The sequence below is a fragment of the Crotalus tigris genome, unplaced genomic scaffold, assembly GCF_016545835.1.
Source record: "Crotalus tigris isolate CLP2741 ecotype Arizona unplaced genomic scaffold, ASM1654583v1 scf7180000017551.9496454, whole genome shotgun sequence".
Classification (NCBI taxonomy): domain Eukaryota; kingdom Metazoa; phylum Chordata; class Lepidosauria; order Squamata; family Viperidae; genus Crotalus; species Crotalus tigris.
The window spans coordinates 8804904-8829854 of record NW_024096469.1 but is presented as its reverse complement, the minus strand read 5'-3'; the positions used below and the strand labels follow the sequence as shown (position 1 = coordinate 8829854).

The window sequence follows — 24951 nt, the reverse complement described above, 5'->3', positions numbered from 1 at the left end:
GGAACTACACTGAACATTAAAAGTATTCTCACTAGCTCAGAAATCCAGGTGAATGAATTTGAAGACATTGTTGAGAACATAAGGTTAAAATAAGCAATACAGTAGGTAGGACTATCACCCACCTAACTATGGGGAAGCGGTGGATAATGCTTTCCAAAACAAACTACAGATTTTTCATAAAGAAATCAAGATCTAATATTGGGGTACTTTAACCATCCCAAAGCTGAAAACAAACTCCATCCAAGAAATTCTAAGAATTTCTGGTTTGTCTTGCTAACTAATTTCTCTTTCAGAGGGTACAAGAAGGCACAAGAAAATAATTTATTTTTGACTCCATATGAGTGTACAACAATAAGGCCATGATCGCTCAGTGGTTAAAGAGACTGAGCTTGTCTGCTGGAAAACTGACAGCCAGGGGTTCAAGACTTGAGTACCATGTGACAAAATGAACTTTTGCTACTTGCCTCAGCTCCTGCCCATCTACCATGTTTCCCTGAAAATAAGACTAGGTCTTTTTTTTTTTTGCCTCCGAAAGAGGCACCAGGTCTTATTTTTCAGGTTAGGTCTTACCTCACCTCTGGCACTGACAGCCCTACCCAGCCGGTCCACTTCTTCTGGGGCTGAAGTTTTGCAGCTGCATTTGGGCCTGCATTTTGCAGTCAGGCCTTTCCAAAAGGCAAGCAGCCGAATATTGAGCTATGGATTCAATCCATAGTTTGGTGCTCGGCTGCTGAGGTCTTGCAGAACCGAGCTACGGATTGAATCCATAGCTCAGTTCTTGGCTGCACAGGCCTTCTGGAAAGCCCTGTAACTGAGAAATGCAGGTATGGCTGCAGAAGAGGCCTCAGAAGAAGAAGTGGGCTGACAAGGAGAGGCTTGGCTGCAAGATAAGTGGGTGCGGGGCAGGTGGGGCAGTTCCATTCCCCCCCCCTGCCCTAGCTTGATTTTTAGGTGTTTTCCTCGCCCCAAAACTAGGGCTTATTTTTGAGGTAGGGCTTATATTAGGCCCACCCCCAAAAATCAAGCTAGGCTTATTTTTGGTGTAAGCCTTACTTTCAGAGAAACACGGTAGCAGTTTGAAAGCATGCAAATGAGAGTAGATAAGTAAGTACCACTTCAATGGGAAGGTAACAACAATCCGTGCACCTTGGCATATAGTCATGCTGGCCACATGACCCACAGAATTTCTTTGGACAATGCCCTTGGCTAAGCAACAGAGATGAGTATTGCCCCCTAGAGTCAGACACAACTGGACAGGGGAAACCTTTACCTTTAAGTGGTACAAAAGGCTTAGTTGTGGAAGTGGAAGTAGAAGTACATTAACTATGAAGTGCTGGAGTGCTTGATTTTAAGGAAAAATAAAACTCAGGCTAATGAAACATGTATTTTGAATTTCAAGACGGTGAATTTTAATAAACTTGGGAGTAGTTCTAATTAAGCTTCCATTGCAAAAGAAGCTATTGGGGGGGGGGAACTCACCATGTGTAGGAGTTTCCTTGAAAAGGTGATTCTAGAAACAGAGCGACAAGAAATTTGAATAAGGAAAAAAGTAGAGGATAGCAGAAGAAGCCAATGTAGTTACACATACACATACACAGTGGAAATCTAAAAACCAAAAATAATACACACAGGGTGGATAGTGGTATAAACAGATAAATTGGAATGATAGAGATGGTATCCAAAAGGCTAATGCTCAAAATGAGCTGAGGTTGGTGGATGCTGAGAATAAAATGAGCTTCTTCACACTGAAAATAAAAGAAAGAGAAAAGAATCATTATACCAGCTGCTTAGTGAAGTTGGCAAAATTCTAAGACCTAACAATGAACAGGCAGAACTATTCAAGTCCCATTTTGGCTCAGTCTTTTCTGACAATGGGGTCCAAGTTCCCCCAGACAATTGTGAAAAGCAAAATATGAAAGGACAAGATTGAAGTTGGAATGAGAGAAGAATGGTCCCAGAATATCTGGTCAAAGAATGCCTATTTATCCTGAATTATTTAAATCTCCAAATACAGATTAATAGCACTTTGGGTTATTGGAGGCATTTGGTGATGGTCTGGACAAAGCGCTATTTTGAAGAAATTCCAGAGATCAGGTGCCATACGGAGAAGATTGGAGAAGGGGATCAGGGATTTACTAGAAAATACTTTGTAAATAATATGTCAATTACTGGAAATCAACATGGATATATTAAAAATAAGCCTTGCAAGACTAACCTTATATGGACCAAATAGTTTCTTTAGTAAATAGCGGGAATGCTTTAGATCTACCATATTTTGATTTCAGTAGAGCATTTGAAAAAATACCCCATGCCATTCTGATTAGGAAGTCAGATTAGCAAGAAGAGCAGTTTGCATGTTTTTCAGCTTTTAAAATTTTGATTGCTTGGAAAATGCAAATAGTGTGCCATAGGAGGGATAAGAAATGCGGTATCTAAGGAAGCTGCTATGGTCACAAACGTCTCCTATGGTGCCTGCCAAGCGCTCTATCCCCACTGACTTTTTAATGTTTTGGTTTCTTTTAATTAAAATAATAATGTGCAAAATGGGCAAGTTGCAACATAAAGTGCCAACCCTCCATCATCATTATTTATGATAATTACTCTGGTTTCCACATCGCCCAGTAGGAATTCTTAGAAAATAAAATGGTGGGCAGTTACAGCTCATTCTTTTGTTTCCAGTTGTGACCAGCTGTCCAGAAAGAAAGAAAAGGTACAAAAATTGGACTGGTTTTCCTTCTTGTGAATGAATATTTGTGACTAGTCATGCCTATCCATCATTTTAGGAATTCACAAAATCCCCTGCCTGGAGCCATTTTGTGAGAGCACCCACAAAATGTGCTCATCAGCTCAAAAGGATGCCTGTTACTGGACTATAAGAGTATTACTTTCAAGTACTGTAAGTCTGGAACTCATGCAAGACATCATTAATTTTGCTAATTAATGTGTTAATCACAAGGTGATTTCATGCAGTTTGTTTAAATCAGGGTTTCTTCAAGTTTCTTCAAGAAGATACCAAGTTATATGCTAAGTCATAAGCAATAGATTTACAAACCACAATAACCGAGTCTATATTTTATACTAAAACAAAATTCCAACAACTCACATATGCCTTAGCTCAATGTATATATGCAGTATGAAAAACTGCTCAGGAAATATCCAAACTTGCTGCTTAAACAATTTTGTTTTACAGCATTTTTATATCATTTTAGTAAGAGGCTTCGGGCATTTCAACAAGTTGAATAACTTTTTCTGCTAGTGTATCACATCTAAACTCATGTACTGACAGGAAGGTAGACTTAATCCAGCTTTTTTAAAATTCTAAACAGTTTTAAATGAATGCCTCAACTTAGAGACTTGAATGCTATCTGAAAAATAGAAAAAGGTTGCAGAAAGGGGCAAGAAGAAATGGGTGTAAAAGCTGAACACTAGCAAAAGTTACTCAAGTTGAGGCTTGGTAGTTTTTAAAACATCAACAGCTAATCTTAAAACCTAACCCCCAATTTAAATGGTTTCTGGTATTATTTTACTAAATATTCACTTGCCAGCATGGGCTCTTTCAGACCCCAAACTTCTTCATTAGAGTCTCAGGATGGGTGACTGGAGAGAGGGGCAAAATGTGGCAGTTCTCATCAGCCTTCTTCATAATGCATGTTGGGAAGTTGAAAATAGGGTAAGGGCACGAGGGCAGAAAGGGGGAAAATGAATTCTTGTAGTCAGGCTTCCATAGAAAGCACAAATGAATGTCCATGAAAAAAGAAAGGTCCCACCCTGCCAATGAATGCTGCAGCTTCTAGTCACCAGAGAAACTCACAATGGGGCAGACCTTGTTATCAGCCAGAAAGGAAGGAGGCCCCAGTGGCGAGCCTCAAAATCTGACCCACTTGTCTTGAGAGGTTAAGTTGGTGACACTCTTCTGACATGTTTGACAATGAAAAGCAGCTTTGCTGGGTCAACCCCAAAGGAGGTGACCTGTGACCCAGCATGAGGTTGCATCTCATTAAAAACATATATTTCCATTTCTGTATCGACAAGCTCGCAAGGTGTCATTAAGGAAATATTGCAGCCCTAGGGCCCTGGCGTCAGCTAGCAATTGCCAGCCCAGTGGTGCAGACACTGGGGTAAACATGGAAGTGACAGTGCAGTATATAATACCCAGTGGTTGTAAGCATCACTAAACATTGCTTTTTCCAAGTAAACACAATGGAAAGTGGGGTGAAGCTGACCAGGAGCAACCAAAGAAAAATGACTCTTTGTTTTGGGCAAGCCGAATCAGTTCCAGGAGAAGTAACAGCTAGTCTTTAGCTACTTTTCCAGTAGGTGGAGAGACCAGCATTTGGCCAGGTCAAATAATGTTTAATCCTACTTGGTAGCAGTGGCATTGTGCCAGATACAAACCTCTAGGCCAGTTGTGCTATCCATTCAGTCTTTTAACCTTGGTTCTTAGTAAACTCAGCATCAGAATCATTGGACTTTCTAATTCTCTACAGCCCATCTCTTTGTAAGCTCTGACAAGTTGGTCCCCAAAGTCGGTCTCTGTTTAATGTATGTTTTCCAAAGATTTGCTGCAGGTTTTTTTGTGTATTTAGCAAAAGGATCTTTTAACATGCTAGAGAATCCACTATGACAGTGGTGGCGAACCTATGGCACGGGTGCCAGAGGTGGCACACAGAGGCACGTGTGGGCACGTGCGCCGTTGCCCCAGTCCTAGGCCTTCTGTGGGCACGTGCAACATGGGCAAGTTGCAATGACTTCAGAACTCTGGTCCTCTGTTTAAAGCATGCTGCCTTTCTGTTTAATCTATTTTTCCTGTTGCTAGCTGTATATTTCCAAAACTGCCCATACAGACTTCACTGAGCTGCCACTGAGCTTTCTGCTTCATCTGATCTTCACATGTTGTATCATGTGGGCAACCAATCCACCCTAGCAATCATTGTTCGCATTTGTGCTTTCAAAATTCCACTGTGTCCACTGGTTAAAATATTGGGTGGGGAGGTTATACTTCTACTATTGAAAGAAGAGAATTATATGAAGAAGCCACTAGAAGGAAATATCCCAAGGATGACTGAATTTCAAGGCATGAAAACAAGTTTTTTCCTGCTGCAATTAAATTACCTGAGCCTAGTCTTTGAGATCAAAGGAGAAAAAAATTAAAGTATTAGCAATCAAAGTAAATGAATAGGTAGTCCTAATAAACACTTTATATCCATGCTGGAATCAAATTCTGCCTCTTAACAGATCCAATACCTGAAATGCATTAACTGTTGCTTACCAAATGTGAAGGACTACAGTTGCCATCATTCGCAGCCATACCATCAATCTGGAAGGTATCTGAAGATAATTGAAATAGTTTTGTATTTAATCAGTGCTAAGAAACAAGCAGAGAAATTAGTTGTTTCTTCATGTTACAAATGGCTTTTCTCATTCCTGATGTCTTCTCCATGCAATTAAATTTACCAAGTTCTTGATTTCTCATTGATAATATGTGTCTTTAATGTGGGATAAAAGAAGATGCTAATTAGGCAAGAGCAAATAAAGCTGTACTTTCATTTCAGCCCACGAATATAGATGTACAATCATACCTCTTTTTATTTCTACGTTTGTATAAAACATATATTACTCTGTTACATTCATTTCCTCAAATTACTCAAGTTGACTAAAAGAAGAATCTCACTCATAGTAGGGGAAAGTTTTCTGAAGATTGCAGATTTTGGCTCCTAGCCACTACATGAAATCAAATTAATAATCTATGCACCTGGAAAAAAATTTGATGATCTACTCCAGCTTTCTGCTTCAAGTAGACTAAAGGATTCCAATAGAAATTTGCAGAGCACAACTGGAATACTACCATGCATCTAGAAATCCATAACCAAAACTGACTTAAACAGAAGAAAAATAGCCTGTCCTATTACTTATACAATGATCCATTCCCATAAATCCAATCTCATGAGTTATAAATGTTCACATTGTAATCCTGAATTTAGATTTTCTTTGCATTTCACAAATTGTGCTGCAACACTTTGCCTAAAATGGGGCCCTTAAACAACTGACTGGTTTATAAAGTTTTAGAATGCATCTTGGAAAAGCTTTGAAGGCCAGACGCTCCTATTGGTTCATCCTCCTAATAACAATTAAAAACACATAAGTTCACATTATAGTTCACTTCTAGCATGTTTTTCATCTTCAATTTCCCATTGCAACTTTACATAGACAAAGTGGCTAGATTTTTTTTTCTTTTTTAGTTCTTTTGGTTTGACTTGTCAATGCTTCTGACTTAGTGATTTGCATTTATAGCAGTCAAGCACACTGAGGAAAAATTTTGCATTTGCTGTTATTGGGCACTTTGATACTTTCACACAATACTGGTTACTACCGGTATCTGCTGCAAAAAAAAAAAAAAAAAAATCCTCCTGCAGTTCCTGACCACAAAGTTTTGGGGTGTTTGCATGCTTGTTTCTCCAAACTGACCTGCTATATGCTTCTCTTCCTAGCAACTCTTTCTCCTGAGAACAAAGTGAAGCAAACTTCACCCAATGGGGCCTGTCATTCTGAAGTTGGTTAATGAACTAAGATAATAAGGTGACCAACCGTCCTCCTTTTGGAAGGACAGTCCTCCTTTTTGGAGTTCTGTCCTCCCTCAAAAAGTGTCCTCCTAAATGTCCTCCTTTTCCATATACCATCCTCCTTTTGGGAGGACAGTCCTCCTTTTGGGAGTTCTGTCCTCCCTCGAAAATGTCTTCCTAAATGTCCTCTTTTTCTATATTTGAAGACTTATCTGCAGGGCTTTCTTTTCCTCATAGAACGCTCAGAAGGCGTTCCGGGACCATTTTTTGATATTTTTTTTCAACTTTTGCCTGAGCTGTGCTACTCCCCCATTGGCTTTCAAAAGCCAATAGGAATTGCTGCTGAGTGCGCCAAAACACCCAGGTGGCAAACTTTGCACGTGCAAGTTGCAGGAACTTTGCACCCCTCACTGCTACCCAACTACACCATCTCCTACTTAGTTCTGCAGATAGCTGGAGGAGACTGGAGCGGTAAGTTTCTCTTGATCTTCCCTGTTCGATTCTACACAGGGATGCACAGGGTAGGCAGTGGTGCTGGGGGGCGGCTGGGGGGTGGCTGCAGGGCCGGAGCCAGCACGGCTGGTGCTTTGCAAGCTGCGGGGACGGCTCTACGGGGATGTGCAGGGTGGGCAGTGGTACTGGGGGGGCGGCTGGGGGGGTGGCTGCAGGGCCGGAGCCGGCACGGCTGGTGCTTTGCCTTTGCAAGCTGTGTGGCCGGCTCTACCGGGATGTGCAGGGTGGGCGGTGGTGCTGGGGGGCGGCTGGGGGGTGGTAGCTGCAGGGCCAGAGCCGGCACGGCTGGTGCTTTGCCTTTGCGAGCCATGGGGCCGGCTCTACAGGGATGCACAGGGTGGGCAGTAGTGCTGGGGGGCGGCTGCAGGGCCAGAGCTGGCTCTGCTGGTGCTTTGCGAGCCGCAAGGCCGCCTCTCCATGGCAAGGCAGTGGTGCTGGCGGGGCAGTTATGGGCGGGGGCATGGCGGGCAGTTGACCTTCCATGGGCTGCACCAGCTGGTGGTCTATGCAGTGCTGACCTGTGCTGCCACCACCTCACCCTGCGCACCTACATGGCTGTCCTGGAGCACCTGGCTCACAACACCTGCCTCCGCCGCCCATCCCCACGCAATCCAGCTGTGTAGATTTTTGGACAAGTGAGAAATCGAGATTGAATGTTGATACTCTAGCTGCAGCACTTGCCGTAAAATTCAATATGAAGGATATTTCTTGTTCAGATATTTCCAATATATTGTTAGAAGATGATACATTGACAAAAAATATTCATTCAATGGAAAAGTGCTCATTTAAATAATTAATAGGCATGTAAGCATAATTACAATATAAAACGTTATTGTTACAAATGGTTTTTATTATGCATTTATCGTATTATAGTGTATTCTGTATTATTGTTGCAATAAATACAATGTTTCTTTTATTTACGATATTTTTTTCTTCAATTTATTCGTGTCCTCCTTTTTGTTGTAAAAAAGTTGGTCACCTTAAAGATAAGAACCTACTTCCTCCCTATGTGCATCATGCTTCCTTCCTTCCCATCTTGTTAATTTTAAACCAGTTATAGTGTTATTATGCATTGTTTTGTGCTAAGGTTTTGTTTTGTTTTTGTATGGTTGTACTGCTGACTAGAATCAACTCTAGGTGAGGTAGGTGGCATATATGTTTACTAAATAAATAAACAAACTGCTAGATGTAGAGCATAACCCTTCCACTCTTCAAAGAGTTGGGTAGCTCATTAGTTTGTTGGCACCAGTGCAACCCAAGGCTGAAAGATCCGACTTCCATGTTGACAGTGCTTATAAGCCATAACTGGTGGGGACAAGGATGCAGTAGCACTGGGATGAATTGGTGATGCTTTGGAGGAAGGACAAATAATAATATAAAAACTTTCAGGCCAGTGTTCTCAACCTTGGCAGCTTTCAGATGCATGACTGGCTGGGGAATTCTGGGAATTGAAGTCCACCCATCCAAAAGCTGCCAAGGTTGAGAAACACTTCTATAAACATCATGGAATGGGGATAAATTTGACATTTACTGATATATGGACATATAGTGGAGTAGTAAATCAGCAGTACTAGCTCCCACTGTCCCTGGAATAACAATTCTTGATCATTATAGACCTTTATAGTTTCAATCAGCTGTCTTCCTTCTACCGTATTTCTCCTTCCAATGCACAAAGAATCTTCGGATTGGTAGTTTCTGGGAAAGCAAGTGAAGCACTAATCTCTGTCCCTTGTGTTGTAAGTCCTAGTTTAAATGCATAAGCCAAACAATCTCTACATTTGAACCCCAAAACCAGGAGAAATCTGGCAGCATCTTTTCCGTTTAATGAATGTAATTAAAAAGCATAAGCTTTCATGAGTTACAGCTTATTTTATCAGAGGAACATCACAAAAGCTATTAATAACATTTGTTAGTCAGAAAAGGTGCTGCTAGACTTCTCTTGAGTTTTTTGCTACCTCTGACTGAAATGGCTCTCTTTCTAAAAGGCTTGTAGACTAGCAACTCACCAACTTGGTCTTTTCTAATATTGTTTTCTTGTGGCTTTAGTAAATATCATAAGATTTGGATAAGAACTACATGAATACAGGAAATTAAGTTTCCACAAATATCCTCAATCCTGATATTCAGCTTTTCTTTATTTTTCTTTAGTGATAGATGATTCATACTGGTTTGTCCCTATTCAAATGTTTCAGTCATGATGAAGAAAAATCTTTCTCATCCAGATCCAGCCCTTGGTCCCACTTTCCAACAACACTAAACATCTGCCTCTATTTTATTTTTGGACCCACACCGTTTTCTATAACAATAGGAAGGTTTTTCCTATCATTCCTGTGAGGTCAGCCAATCTTAATCTCTGTGATGGGCTATTGAATAACAGAATAACAGAGTTGGGACAATTCTGTTATTCTGTTATTCAGTAGTCCATCAACTATAAACAAACTAGTTGAGATGATGGTTAGGATATATTTTTATTTCCATTAAAATCATAGAATTCTAGAATCATAGAGTTGGAAGGGACTTTGAAGGTCTTCTAGTCCATCCTCTCCTGTTAGGCAAATGGTAGGCATTTATGCTGATGGAGATTCTCAGTCATCCAGGTAGAGTTGTCTAGAAGTTGAGTCATGGCAACTCAGCTTCTTTTTTTGCTGTTTCATACTGAAGGAACTACTTGGATAAGCAGTGAAAAGTTTCGAACCAACAAGAAAAAAGTCCAATCGCCATGATTCATCTTCCAGACAGTAGATATTTATGTAGGCTTCCTTCTGGTCAATAAAAAAAATGAGGTGAGGGTTAGTATTAGAATGAGTTTTTTTGCTTTGTGGTAGGCTTAGATTGGGAATGAGGGATGGGATTATGGTTAGGGGTACTATTTTGGGGTGAAGGTGGTGTTAAGGTTAAATCAGGACTATAATTGGTGTCAGGGTTACCACTAGGAATGAACTTTTCTGCTTAGCAGTGACTTGGATTTATGTTACAGTTAGCAAAGATTGTGGGTTTAATATTTGTGGAGGTGATAGAATGAATTCAGGATTAGGTACAGCTTTCCTGGTGGATTTAGGTATGATCTAGTATTAAGGATAGCATTTTTTTTAATGTTATGTTTAATGTTACAAAAAAGGAAAACAAATAATAAAAGATAAAAAGCAGCTATATATTTTTTTAAAAATTATACAGCACAATTTGGCAAACCACATTTATCTTTGATCACACGAAAACAGTCACTCCAGTCCGTCTTTTAGGTATATAAGGAGGCAGTTCAATGACAGAGCACCCCTATTTCCTGAACCCAACTTTTGGTATCCGAGAGTATATTTGAATGGTTAGAATAGCTTAGGTCAGTGGTGGCGAACCTATGGCACGGGTGCCAGAGGCGGCACTCAGAGCCCTCTCTGTGGGCACACGCGCCATTGCCCCAGTCCTAGGCCTTCAGCTGGGTTTCTAAAACCTTTTTGCTTTAGGCCTCCACTGCCATGTGCAAAAAAAAAAAAGAGGTTCAATCAATCAATTTCAACTTCTCACGGGAAAAAAAAGAACTCGCAAAGTTGGAATTGATTGATTGAACTTTTTAGTCCCACTCAGTTCTGCCGTTACAACTGCAGCCATGCCCAGCCAATTGGCCACGCCCAGCCAATTGGCCACGCCCAGCCAATGGGCCACACCACTCGGCACTCGACAATACATAAGTAGGCTTTAGGTTGCAGTTTGGGCACTCGGTCTCTAAAAGGTTCGCCATCACTGGCTTAGGTTTATATTACAGTTGGGAATGAGCACTGGAGTTAGGGTTAAGGTTCATCTTTGAACTGAAATTAGGGCAAGTTTAGATTGGGTTAGGCTTCCTTGAGATCTGAATCCAAATTTACCATGAGAAATAACATTAGGTGATTTTTGTATATGTCTGTGTGGTTAGTGGTAGTTTTAGGTTTCTGTTCCTGTTCACATTGAATGAGATTGGGGGATATATTTCTGTTGACATTAGAGTGAAGTTAGGATTCAGGCTACAATTTCTTAATATATATGCAAAAGGTTTATGTAAGAATTAGCATTAAGGTGAGTTTTATGGTTAGCTGTGGTCTTAGGTTTGTGTTATATCTGGGAACGAGTCCTGTGGTAAGGCTTAGGAAAAATATTTGTAGTGCCATTATAATGAATTTAAGGTTAGTTTAGGCTTCACTGTGGTATACTCTTAACATTTAGAGTGATGGTTAGAATGAAGGTGAAATTTTATGGATAGTGGTATGGTTGAGTTTATGTTACATTTGGAAATGAATGCTGGGTTAGGGCTAGAGTAAATATTGTTATTGGCATTAGGTGAAGTTAAGTTATGGATAGGCTTCATTGAGGTTCATCTTTACTCTAAGCATCCCGCTAAGCACAATCTTAAATATTAATGTAGCTGAACCATAGCCCTAACTCTAATTCTAACTGTAGCTTTATGCCAAAGCAAAGGTTTCATCCAACCCTTATACCAGTATTTGTTCCAAATCCAAGAACTCCACTAACTCTAAAAGTTACTTCCTAATGGTAACCTTCACAATAAATCTTATCATGGATGTTAAGACATCTTAACCTAAATGAAATATATATTCCCTAATCTTGACTCCTCTCCTAAATATCCCAAGCATAATATAAACCTAAGGCTATTACTAATCACATAAATTATTGACTAAAGCTAGCCCTCACTCTAAATTTTGCTATAGATCAGGGGTGTCAAACGGCCAAAACCGCGCCCACCCCATTGCCATCAATGGGAAAAAAGCCACGATACATCGCGACAGGTCACATGATGTCGTAAGTTTGACACCTGTGCTGTAGATATTAAAGAAATTTAACTGTAACCCAAACTTCACTCTAATGCTGAACTAATAGTTAACCCAATGCTTAGGCCAGCACTTAATCCAAATTGTAACTTCAGTGTAAAATTACCACAGACCATAACAATTTTTTCTAAAGTTAATTCTTCACTTAATTTTAGAGTAGGTCTTTGAGGGCATCTGAACACTCTCAAAGCAATACAAATATATAATCTGATAGGTTACAGTATTTGGTTAAGGGTTTAATTGATTAATTTAATGTTGATTGACACCAGGGCAAGTTTGGGTTAGATTTATATTATGGCTAGAAGGGAATTCTGTTTAGGATTAAACTTAATATTTGAATATTGGCATTAGGGTGACATTAAGCTAGTGTTAAGCTTGATCGAGGATAAATTTATTGTAATTAGGCCTAGGAAACAGATTTTATGCTTAGTGATAGAATTAGATTTAGATTGTAGTTGGAAATGTGTGCTGAGTCTAGGATTATGTAAATATTCCTATTAATATTGGGTTAGCTAAGATTCATTTGGCTTGTTATTAAATTTAGTTCAAGGATTTGCTTCAGGGAGAGTTTTTAATGGTCACAGTAGGGTTAATAGTGTGGTTGAGATTAAGTCCTTGGGCAAGGGTTAGTATATAGATATTTCCATTACAGTAAGGATGAAATTAGGGTTTGGGTTTAGGCTAGGCTTCATTGAAGTTTAAGGGTGAAAACCCTACTTTAGCTGAATATTCTCAGGTTGCGCGTAATAGGGCTTAGTATTAGAGAAGGCAGAAGAGGCTGAGCCCCAGTTTAAGAAAACTGTATATACCCTACAGCAGTGGTTCTTAACCTGGGTGATATTGCCCCCCAAGGGGCGATTTCATTTTTCAGGGGGGCGATGGAACGAAAAGGGGAGATGCGGGGGCAAAGGAATGAAAAGGGGGCGATATGGGGGCGATGGAGCGAGAAGTTTTGGGGACACTTTTGAGACTTTTTCGAACAGTGAATGGCTGTATATCTGTCGTACAAAAACATCAATTCGCTCGCTATTAGTGGATTGAATTGTGTTTTCAAATGTTCTTCCAGCTAGCTTCAGTACAGAATGCCGTACATATGTGAATATGCATCGCTTATCTTCATGCGCATTGCGCAGCAGCCTCTACCCATACAGTGGCACGCCATTGGCCAGAATATGGGAGATATGGGAAAAAGACTGGAAATAAATTATTTGCATCAATATGTCCTGATGACAATTTTAAAGAAAACAAAAAAAGTGTTTGCATAAATTGAAGAATTATTTCCTATGTTGTGATTGAGAGGTTATGTTGGGGAAGGTGGGCGATGACAACTTTCTCATTGGCTCAAGGGGGCGATTTGTTCAAAAAGGTTAAGAACCACTGCTCTACAGCTTGCCATCTCTATGGTACACAAACTAAACTCCTGTGAAAAGGTCCATGGGGATTTGCAATAAAATTCAACCAATGACTCAATTGTCTTCTTTTTAGGGAGCAGGAAGAAGCCACCATCTTTGTCATAATCCAAGTAGGAACATGTCCTAAATCATCCCTGGACTTTAATATACTGTGCATGATGATGATGATGATGATAGTTTATAATGGATTATAATGGATTAATAATGGATTAAGACATGACCGAGTTGCTAAATTAATCCACTGGGCATTATGTAAAAAATACGGACACAATTGCATGTGTCTGAAAAGTCATGGGAAAAAGTGTAGAGTCAAAGGGTGGGAAAAGGTGTTGAGAATGAGAGGGTGAAGACCTTGTGGGACTTTCAAATACAGACAGATCGCCTTTTGGAACACAGCATGCCAGATATCACAATTGTAGAGAACCAAGGCGTACAGCTGATTGATACTGCTGTACCAGGAGATGCCAGAGTGGAAGAAAAAGAACTGGAAAAAATTATGAAATATCGCAACCTGACCATCAAAACTGCATGATTATGGATGAGACGTGTAACAGTGATACCCATTGTCATCGGGGCACTGGGAATTATGTCCAAAAACTTCGCAAAATACATCAAGAAACTGCAGCTTCCTGCAATAACTCCAGCAATGCTACAAAAAACTGCGCTACTCGGAACATCTTACATTTTAAGGAGGTACCTGGTTGATACCTACGATGCTGGTAGCAACCCGTGTCAACCATCAGCACCAGCCAATTTGAATGTTCAGTTGACTGAGGTTCATATTTAATGAATAAAAGATGATGATGGTGATGATGATGATGATGATGATGATGATGATGATTCCCTCTAGTCCAACCCCTTGCTCTGGCTGGAAAGCCTATATCATTTCAGACAAATGGCTGTCCAGTCTCTTCTTAAAAAACTTCCAGTGTTGGAGCATTCACAACTTCTGGAGGCAGGTTGTTCCATTGATTATTCGTTCTGTCAGGAAATTTCTCCTTAGTTCTAGGTTGCTTCTTTCTTTGGTTAGTTTCCATCTGTTGCTTCTTGTCCTGCCTTCAGGTGCTTTGAAGAATAGCTTGACTCCCTCTTCTTTGTGGTAACCCTTGAGATATTGGAACACTGCTATCATGTCCCCCCTCGTCCTTCTCTTCATTAAAGTAGACATACCCAATCCCAGCAACCGTTCCTTATATGTTTTAGCCTCCAGTCCCCTAATCATCTTTGTTGCTCTTCTCTGTACTCTCTAGAGTCTCAACATCTTTTTTACATTGTGGTGATCAAAAGTGGATGCAGTATTCCAAGTGTGGCCTTACCAAGGCATTGTAAAGTGGTATTAACACTTCACATGATCTTGATTCTATCCCTCTGTTAATGCAGCCTAGCACTGTGTTGGCTTTTTTGGCAGCTGCAGCACACTGCTAGCTCATATTTAAGTGATTGTCCACTAGGACTCCGAGGTCCCTCTCACAGTTACTACTATTGAGCAAGGTACCCCCTGTACTATACCTGTGTGTTTGGTTTTTCTTGCCTACATGTAGAACCTTACTTTTTTCACCATTGAATTGCATTTTGTTATATAGCGCCCAATTTCAAGTCTGTCTCTTAAGCTTATCATCTGGAGTGTTGGCTATTCCTGCCAAAAAGCATCCAACACTTTCCAATCCTGTGGGATTTGAGGCCAAGAGGCTGGGATCTACATGAAGCTGCTCTCCAGTATGAATTTCCGTTTATTCAAAGCTGAGGAAATGCTGCTTGTTTCCACTTTTTCTGAACATTCATTTCCACATTTTTCCTGCTGTTGGCAAACAGCACTACATCCTGAATGCTACAATCTCAGGAAAAATCCCCTGAGCAGCTGCACATTTCATGCACCTGCCTATCATTGTAGCATGTCTACGGTAAAGTTAATATATGAAATAATTCTTTGTAGACCAGATCCTGGAAGTTACTGCTGTTTGAAAGGAGTCCTTTCTTTAAAAGGTGAAGGGCAATGTAATTTTTGCCATTACAGCTGACGTCTGACTCCTGTGTTTGACTTTTCAAATCCCCTTCAGAGCTCCAGATTGGTCTGTTTGTCAAAGAGAGAGCACCACTCCACACTGCCAAGTTCCAGTCATATATGGAAATTTGCTTCCCTTGGAACGGGGCTTCCTGATCCACATAAGGGTCACTTCCTTTAATCTGAACCCAAAGGAGCTTCTGGACAACTCCAGAGAGAATGACAAATAGCTTTCCTGCTGTAATTTTTCCCAGAGGCTGTGCTAATGACAGGCATCTTAAGGCATACAAATACACACAGACGCGCACACACATCTTTTATTTGCTATTGCAAGCTTTAGCACTCTACTTGCAGCCATTAAGGGCCGATTTATACATTACACTGCAGGAAACCCAGTTTTCTATCTGGAGTCTGTTGAGATGGAGTTCTATTTTTCTTCATGTGTTGCGGTTTACATTTTTTTTTTCAGGTTTTGACACTCTCCAATATTTCAGCATATATCGAGTATATTTAATGTGCAAAACATTCCATACCCATCTTCTGTGGTTCCTCCATCCTAGACAAGTTTTCATACAGAAATTTAGAAATCCTTGGTGGTGTGTTTCCTTGTTTTGTGCAGCCGTCATCAGCACAATCTTAATTACTTTTGAAAGAGAAGACTTGCAGATCTTATACTGGTGGCGATAAATGATTCATTATTTGTTAATATAACAAATTTGTTAATGTAGCTCTGCACTACATCCTACAACAAGTTGAATCCCCAAGGACCTATGCAAGGGCCCTTTTTGTAAACTTCAGCTCGGCATTCAATATCATCATTCCAGATATTCTTCTAACTAAACTGATTCAGCTCGCCGTGCCTGACCATGCTTGTAAGTGGATCATAAGCTTTTTAACAGGAAGCAGCAGGTAAAGCTAGGCAAAATCACATCAGATACCTGTACAATTAGCACAGGGGACCCCCAGGGCTGTGTGCTCTCTTCTGTCTATATACAAATGACTGCATCTCAAAGGATCCCTCTGTTAAAAGTACTGAAGTTTGCAGATGATACAACAGTGATTGGTCTCATTCGAGACAACTACAAATCTGCACACAGATGGGAAGTTGAACAATTAGCCTTTTGGTACAGCCGGAATCTTGAACTGAACACACTCAAAACTATAGAAATGATAGTAGATTTTAGGAGAAACCCTCCTAATCTACCATCTCTTACAATACTAGACAACACACTATCAACAATAGAGACTTTCAAGTTTCTAGGTTCTATAATATCTCAAGATTTAAAATGGCACCTAACATCAAAAATGTCATCAAAAAAGCACAACAAAGAATGTTCTTTCTGCGCCACTCAGAAAGCTCAGACTGCCCAAGGAGCTGCTGATACAGCTCTACAAAGGAATTACTGAGTCTGTCATTTGCACCTCTATAACCATCTGGTTTGGCACTGCAACCAAACAAGACAGACACAAACGTCAACAGATAGTTAGAACTGCAGAAAAACAATTGCTACCAGCCTACCTTCCACTGAGGATCTGCATGAGCCAGAAAGAGGGCTATGAAAATATCTACAGACCCCTCGAATCCTGGACAAACTGTTTCAACTTCTTCCCTCAAGACGACGCTATAGGGCAGGCTGTCAAACTCGCGACGTCATGTGACATCGCGCAATGTATTGTGACTTTTTCCCCATTGCCAGCAATGGGGTGGGCGCAGTTTCGGCATGACGCATCCAGCCTGCGGGCCGGCAGTTTGACATACCTGCTATAGGACATTGCACAGCAGAATGACTAGATATAAGGACAGTTTTTTTCCCCATGCCATCACTCTGCTAAACAACTAATTCCTACAACTCTGTCAAACTACTTAGTAAGGCTGTATTACTATTATTCTCCTCATCTTTCCTATTACCTATCTCCTTATCTTCTTATGACTATAACTCTGTTGCTTGTATCTTACAATTTATATTGTTTTATTTAGTATCCTAGTATGATTTATGTTCTTTGCTTATTTAATATCCTATGATTATCATTAAGTGTTGTATCTTATGATTATGATGAATGTATTTTTATGTTGATTATGATCATGATTTATCACTTGTTGCTTTATGTACACTGAGAGCTTATGCACTGGAGACAAATTCTTGTATATTCAACCACACTTGACCAATAAAGAATTCTATTCTAAATGATTTCTGATGAACTAGATTCAGCTGTAGAAGAATTTTACAGAAGCTTTCCAATGTCAATATTTAAAGAGAATTTGTGGTACAGACTAAAGCAGTGCTTCTTAATCTTGGCAACTTGAAGATGTATGAACTTCAACTCACAGAATTCCCCAGACAGATAAGGTGTCTGGAGAATTCTGGGAGTTGAAGTCAATACTTCTTCAAGTTGTCAAAGTTGAGAAACATTGAACTAAAGAGACTTGTGTTGTTTGAATATTTGCACACTTCATTTCCAAAAGACAGTAACAAAATATCAGTTTCACTTTGGGGAGCCATGGAATATCCAGGCCAATTATGATATTGCTCCCATCAAACCTGATTTATAATATCTACCCTGTTCCACCATTGTAGCTGTCGTTGGACTTGTCCTAAATTTGTTTTCTTATCTCCTTTGCTTTCTCTTTCCAATTAAATTCTGATAAACTCCATTACTGGAATAAATTTTGAAATCTATTGTATCTACTACACATCTTAGCAATGTGTGAAAAATCATAGTATTTTGCATCTGACATTGAATTCCTTTCTTTGAATATGATCACTCAGGAACTGGGGATAAGCACTTTGTTGGGACCTTTAGCAGAAGGAAATGATACACTTTCAGGAGGAGGGAAGGACTGTACTTGTTGAGGCTCCATTTGGAGAATCACATGTTTGAACATTCCTTTTACCTAAAAATGTAACTTTCTGATAAGAGAGATACACTATGGTCTCTGCCTATGTCTCTCTCTCATCTATCCATCTATCATATTTATCTTGGCACCCATCTCAAGAAACATGACTGTGGACTACAATTGTCTCCCCGATCCACAGTGCTTTATAGGAGACTGTGTCATAAGAAAGCATTAAAACAAGAAACGTTCATCTACAGTGGAAGACTCAGATGTTTTAGAATTTGAGGCTGCCAGTTTACACAGACACACTCACAAAACAACCATTCCATCTTTAAACACTAGAAAGCAAAGAGAGCCTGGTTTTGTGTGGGCAGGTAGGCACATGTGCATGTATAGAAGCGGGCATAATTTCTAAATCCACCACTGGTTCTGAAAGGTGTACAGTATGGTGAGCAACGAGATCTTATGAGAGATCTTCTAAGTTGAAGGGAACCCCTTTTTCAATTGAAGGACACACTCGTTATCTTTCTAAGACAGGGGTCTTCAAACTTGGCCCTTTTATGACTTGTGGACTTGAACTCCCAGAATTCCTCAGCCAGCGTGCCTGGATGAGGAATTCTGGGAGTTGAAGTCCACAAGTCATAAAACGGCCAAGTTTGAAGACCCCTGCTCTAAGACATCCCTTTTCCCTTTCTTTGTGATACCCTTCCTCTTTCCGATAAGGGACAGCAAAAGGAGGACACGTATATGATCGTCTTGCAAGTGAGTTTTAAAATTAGCCCAAGGGCCGGAAGTGGTTTAACTTGCTCATCCACAGGTGGTCCAGCCTATGTGGGAAACCCGCTTCTATTCCCTCTATCTATCCCCTACACTCATGTGCAGCTAACATGTTCCCGTTTCCATATTCCCTCCACTCCTGCAAAATAGCATTCAATAATCTTTCAGTGATAATAACCATTGGCCCAGATTTCTCCAAACTGGTGTCTTGGGATATGTCAGACTACAGTGGTGCTGGTGGAGAAATCTTTTTGTTTGCATAAATAAAAATAAAAAAACAGGTGTGAGACGACAGCCTCAGTCTAAACAGGTGGATAGTTCAGACATATGATTTGCACTTAAGGAGACAGAAAAGCCTCTTGGGCAGATCTTGCATTCATGTAGGCAAAGAAGAGCCTGGCAGATATTGTACCAAGCAGCCATGGAGATGAGAGTTAAGACCAATCTTATCTTGGGCAATACAGTTTAACCAGCTTATTTCCAGGTGAAGGTATTTATTGAAGAATTGAGCTTGTTTGTTTCAAAAGGGGTGGTTTGCTTTTCTGAAAGAAAATGAAACTCAGAACGAAGGAAGCAGATCTGGCTTATTGAGAAACTCAGCCTCAGCGTAACTCAGCCATGCAAGCTGCAGCTGGATGGGGCCACTGGAATTCCAGAAGCGGCAGAGGCCAGTGGCTCTCAATTTTCAACTATGAAGACTAAGCCGTATTTTCACGGAAAACTCCAGAGAGACGGTAGTTGTTCCAGCTGGGCAACCAATAGGCTAAGGTGATTAGATTAAGTCTCTTTTAGGTGTCTGCTGCAAATGCTTAGCAAAGAGATGAGTCATTGGAATGAGACAAAGAAAGAAAGAAAGCTTTGAATCTTTAAATCTGTAGCATTGCAGAATTTTTTTTACTTATAAGTGCTTGGTCATGTCTTTTAGTCAGTTATAGACAAGAGCTGAGGACATTTGGTATTGTTGCATGCTGTTCCACTGTCTACACAGGTTATAAATTGTAAGAAAAAAAGATTGATAATTAACAATTATTAATAATTGTGAAGGAAGTTACCATTTACCACAGCAAGAGGGGAGGATGAACTAGCAAGGGTTGCACCAATCTTCTCATTCTGTGAGTTTCTCCACTGTGCCCCTATATAACAGGCTGACCTTTGAAATCTCCTTATAGCGTGCGGCACAGAAAAGTATATTTATTTCTGCAGAGAAGATTCTAAAGAAGAGCTCTGCTGGATCAGAGCAATCTAGTCCAGCATTCAATTTCCTGCTCCCCAGCCAGATGCCTCCAGATGCCCACAAACACAAATGAGTGAAGCACCCCTCCCACCTATCTTCTCCAGCAACAAGGAAATAGCCATACCTCCAATGTTGGGAGTGACAAAGAGCCATCATGAGCTGCAGCCACTGAAAGCCTTTATGATTTGCCAAATGTAGAGGTGCCTACTGAGAAGCAAATCCCACTGAGTTTAATGAGGCTGACTTCCAAGCAAATAAGGAAGGGAGCTCATGGGCCATAGTGCTGTATAGTAGATGAGCCTGTTCCAATCTAATAATAGAAAAGAGGGTTGGAGTAGACCTTGGAGGTCTTCTAGTTCAACCCTCTGCTCAAGCAGGAGACCCTATACAATTTCAGACAGATAGCTGTCCAATCTCTTCTTAAAGACCTCCAGTGTTGGAGCACCCACAACTTCTGGAGGCAAATCGTTCCACTGATTAATTGTTCTCACTGTTAGGAAATTTCTCCTTAGTTCTAGGTTGGTTTTCTCCTTGATTAGTTTCCATCCACTGCTTTTTGTTCAGGTGCTTTGGAGTATAGGTTGTCCCCCTCTTCCTTGTGACAGCCCCTCAAATAATGGAAGACTGCTATCATGTCACCCCTCATCCTTCTCTTCATTAAACTAGACATAACCAATTCCTGCACCCATTCTTCATATGTTTTAGTCTCCAGTCTCCTAATCATCTTCTTTGCTCTTCTCTGTACTCTTTCTAGAGTCTCAACATCTTTTTTTATATCGTGGTGACCAAAACTGGATGCAGTATTCCAAGTGTGGTCTTACTAAGGCATTATAAAGTGGTACTAACACTTGATGTCATCTAGATTCTATCTCTCTGTTAATGTCCTATCAAATATGCTGGACTAAACTAGCAGAATTCTACCCATCAGGACAATTTTTTGAGAGTAGATAGATTAGTCAAAAGCTCAGTCCTTTGAATTTGAAGGGAATTGGATTTCGAGCTGTAGAAATGAAGGAGCCAAGCTGGCTGTGAAACAGAAACATCAGTCTGTAGGGAGAGAACACTTCCTATATCTTTGGTCAGTCAATAACTGGACTGCAGTGCATTGCTTGCCCTTCCCTGGAGTTGCAACAAAGCCTTCTTACAGAGGGCCTCGGGTGTCATTCTGTTTAATTAAATCTCACAGGCCGCTCTGTCCTATGAACAGAGCAAGACCAGGACTTCTTCGCCTTTTGCAGTAGTCTTTTCTTGCAATACATAGGACTGGGGTGGGGAGAAGTTGGGGGGAGGGCTCCAATCAATGGAAATAAAAGATAGCCCAATTTGAAAAGCAGAAGAGATACAAAGGCCCTGTGTCAGCACTTTTTGTATTTCACTGGGGGGCAAAAACTGCCCTTGAGACTGAAGGGAGGAAATTGCCCAATGGCAAAGAGAAGAAAAGGCCCTCTGTTGAGTCCCTCGACAAATGGGGGGGAGCTTTTGATGTTGGACAAGATAATGTCTGCAGTGATGATAAATGCAGATGGGGAATAAGAGAGCAGGATCAGGAGTTTGTCTCCCCCCCCCCAGGGTAATCCCACCAACTGGAGTAACCACTCAAGTCACATTCCTCTGCTCCCTGCCCTTTTGATTTGAGCTACCAAATGTGGCCTACCAAAATCCCGATATCCACAAAACGGCAACAAGGTATTAGAAGTTTTTCTGTCTGTTGTCTGCCATCTGTGACCATCCATCTTACTGCAGCAGTTCCAGTTTTGCTCTTGCATCACTCAATTACTTCTGACTTTTCATGACCCAATGCATATTATTTCATTAGGATTTTCTGTCTGAGTTCTCCTGAGCTCATGCTTGTGTCATCAGTGAGATTATCTCACTACTTTGTGTTCTGTGGTCCCTTTTCCAGTTGCCCAACATGAGGGCCTTTCTCCAGTGATACATGCCTTTACATCAGTGGTTCTCAACCTTTTTAATGCCGCGACCCCCAACCGGTCGTAAGTCGAGGACTACTCAACCGGTCATAAGTCAAGGACTACTCAACTGGTGCAGCACCGTTTGCAGAATGGGACTTTTGTCGGACTCAGCAGGGCAGAGACAGCCTGGATAATTCCTATTGGCTTTTGAAAGCCAATAGAATTAGACTCTATTCAAGAGAGTCTATTCTATTGGCTTTCAAAAGCCAATAGAATAAAAGGGAGTAGCACAGCTAAGGAAAAGGGGGAAAAAATGGTGGACTGCGTGGTTTGGCGACGCCCGTGAAATGGTCGTTCGACCCCAAATGGTGTCCCGACCCACAGGTTGAGAACCACTGCTTTACATTATGTATCCAAAACATATAAGTGTCAGCTTTGTTCTTAATCCTTTCCGTGACTAATAATGTGGCTTCACTTCTAATATTGAGACCATAGTTCTATTGTATGCTTTATTTCCCTTTCATGAGAACCCTTCCGGAGACATGCCATTTTATAGCCTGAGGACTTAACTATCTCTTTTTTGGCTCTAAGTTATTTCCTACTTGGCCTCTACTTTACTCTCCAAGTCTTTCATTAAGATAGTCCAAACCAACAAGTTATCGCTCTTCTTTATTTTCCAAGGAAATGAAGTTTATATGTTTAGTCAGATCCTATCTTCTCCATGTTCCTTTGAAGATAATCTTCCAGGAAGTGTGGCTGAAGTTGCACAGGAGCAAGCAAGAGAAGGGTTTTGGTTTTTTTTTATCATAAAACTGTCTGAAAGGTCTATATGCCATATTTCTGTTAGGCTGCAAGTTCTCATGATTGCGTGCACGCATGGATTGAAAGAACTAAGAGTAATAATAGTAATTTAAACATGCCCTTCAGATATGTTGGTCTACAGCTTCTGACATCCCAGCAACTGATAAAGGAAATTGTCATCCAATACATTGAGATGATATTAGATGGGAGAAAGCGGGTATATAAATTTCCAGATATTTTTTTCCCCACAATTGAATCTCAAAGATTAAAAATATTGCAACATCTAGAGACTTTAAAACCAGTTTGGGTATACTTTGGCACTCTGCATAATTAAGTAGATTTGCAGCATTTTATTATTTTGTATAATTTATTTTGCTCCTGTTGATGACTGGGGGGACTAAAACAGAATTATGGACAGCCCTTTCTATTGGGAACAGAATATCTAAGTTCACATCTCCTATTTTGCTAGAATTGTGAGATGCATTTCTTGAACTCTTGGAAGTCTGTTACTCCAGACCTATCCTAAGGTAGTAAAGCTTGATAAGGATGCTATAGGAATATAAATCCCTAGGACTATTTTTTGTGCTTGCATCATGCATACACCAGTTGGTGATTAAGACTGGGAGGCCATAGTTATGAAAGACAGCTGGATGACCTTGGGCCAGTCATTCTCTCTCAGCCTAACCGACCTCACAGGGTTGTTGTGGAGAAAACAGGAGGAGGAGGAGAGTGTATTGGATATTTGCAACACATTGCCTTGCACATGCTTTATGTTGCTGTTTTTATTCAGTATGTAGCCAACCATCCTGTGAAATCAATGCATACTGTTCCCCTGTAAGGGGAAAAGGGAATAGCACTGATGATCAGTGGTATTCATTCATTCATTCATTCATTCATTCATTCATTCATTCATTCAGTTCTACCTCACTGATCTCACTTAAGTGACTCTGGGCAGTTTAGAACAAGATAATTAAACCATAAATACACAAATAAAAACATAGCTTAAAAATAGGATTAAAAACAAGGTAAAATTTACAAATAGAATCAGATTAAAATTCAAAGGCTAGGAGATTAACAAGGCAGTGGAAGTGTTCTCAGGCCACCAGCCATCCCCAGAGCTGCATCAAACTTTTAGACCCTCATACTAATTGACAAAATCAGGATTTAAGACTCTTTTGGAAAACTGGAAAAGGGTGGGCTTGCCTCATCTCTGGGCTGAGAAGGCCCCTCTCCTAGATCCTGCCAGTGGATACCTCCTCGTTGATGGGATACACAAGATCCTTTACTCCCTGTAGCTCTAGGAATGCTTCCATTAGACATCTCTTTTGGAATTGCCATACTTTATCCGTTCACCTTTTCCAAGTCATCTAGGTAAGGTTATCATTGATCACATATCCATCAAGTTTCTTTTCCTTTCCTTTCCTTTCCTTTCCTTTCCTTTCCTTTAGTGGGGGGGAACAGAAAAAAATATTTTTGCGGCATAGTGGGAATATCAGGCCAGTCCACAGACTCTGTTGCCTGAGCAGCCTTAGCACTTTTCTGTAGTTTTAAAGATAGGTGGTTTTGATATATGCCAGACCCTCTGGAGTGGGGGTGGGGTGGGGGGGCAGAGCCTGTTACATTGCATCTGCTGCCCTTCATCCCATTGTAACTGACTACCTGTCTGCTATTTTATCAGCATATTCCATCAGTCTTTTAATTTGCATCAAAATATCTTCTTTATCTGTATTTTGATGTTATTAAAATGCCTGTACAATAGCAGGTTAATGAAAAAAAAAACACCCCACCTTTAATATAGAGCTTTAAAACATTCTACCTCTCTGTCCTCAAGCATTTTAACACTAAGCGGCATTTCACCTCCTGATCTTTTAATTGCTATTTGCTTAAAACGCTTTGTGGTTAATCGTTTGGTTAAAACATTTCTTAGTCCACTATGGTTTTTAAAAGTCATTAAGGGAATTATGCTCATTTAAAAAAATATTTTAGAGCAATCCTATATTTATATGCTCAAGTAGGAGGCTAATTGAATTCAGTGGGATATTTTAAATAAATAAGTGGACATATAGGTGCAGCTACAGATACAATGATG

The 24951-nt window shown here is 40.4% G+C and overlaps 1 long non-coding RNA gene across 1 annotated transcript in view; it reads right to left on the bottom strand.

Moving 5' to 3' along the window:
* Nucleotides 1-814: 814 nt before the first annotated feature.
* The window catches only part of LOC120309385, a 45498-nt gene continuing 21361 nt past the window's right edge, over nucleotides 815-24951 (bottom strand). Inside the window, exons 2-3 of the long non-coding RNA XR_005557075.1 lie at nucleotides 5270-5328; nucleotides 815-1745 (exon numbers count right to left, since the gene is read on the bottom strand). This is a non-coding gene — a long non-coding RNA (uncharacterized LOC120309385). The remainder of the gene's footprint in view (nucleotides 1746-5269; nucleotides 5329-24951) is intronic.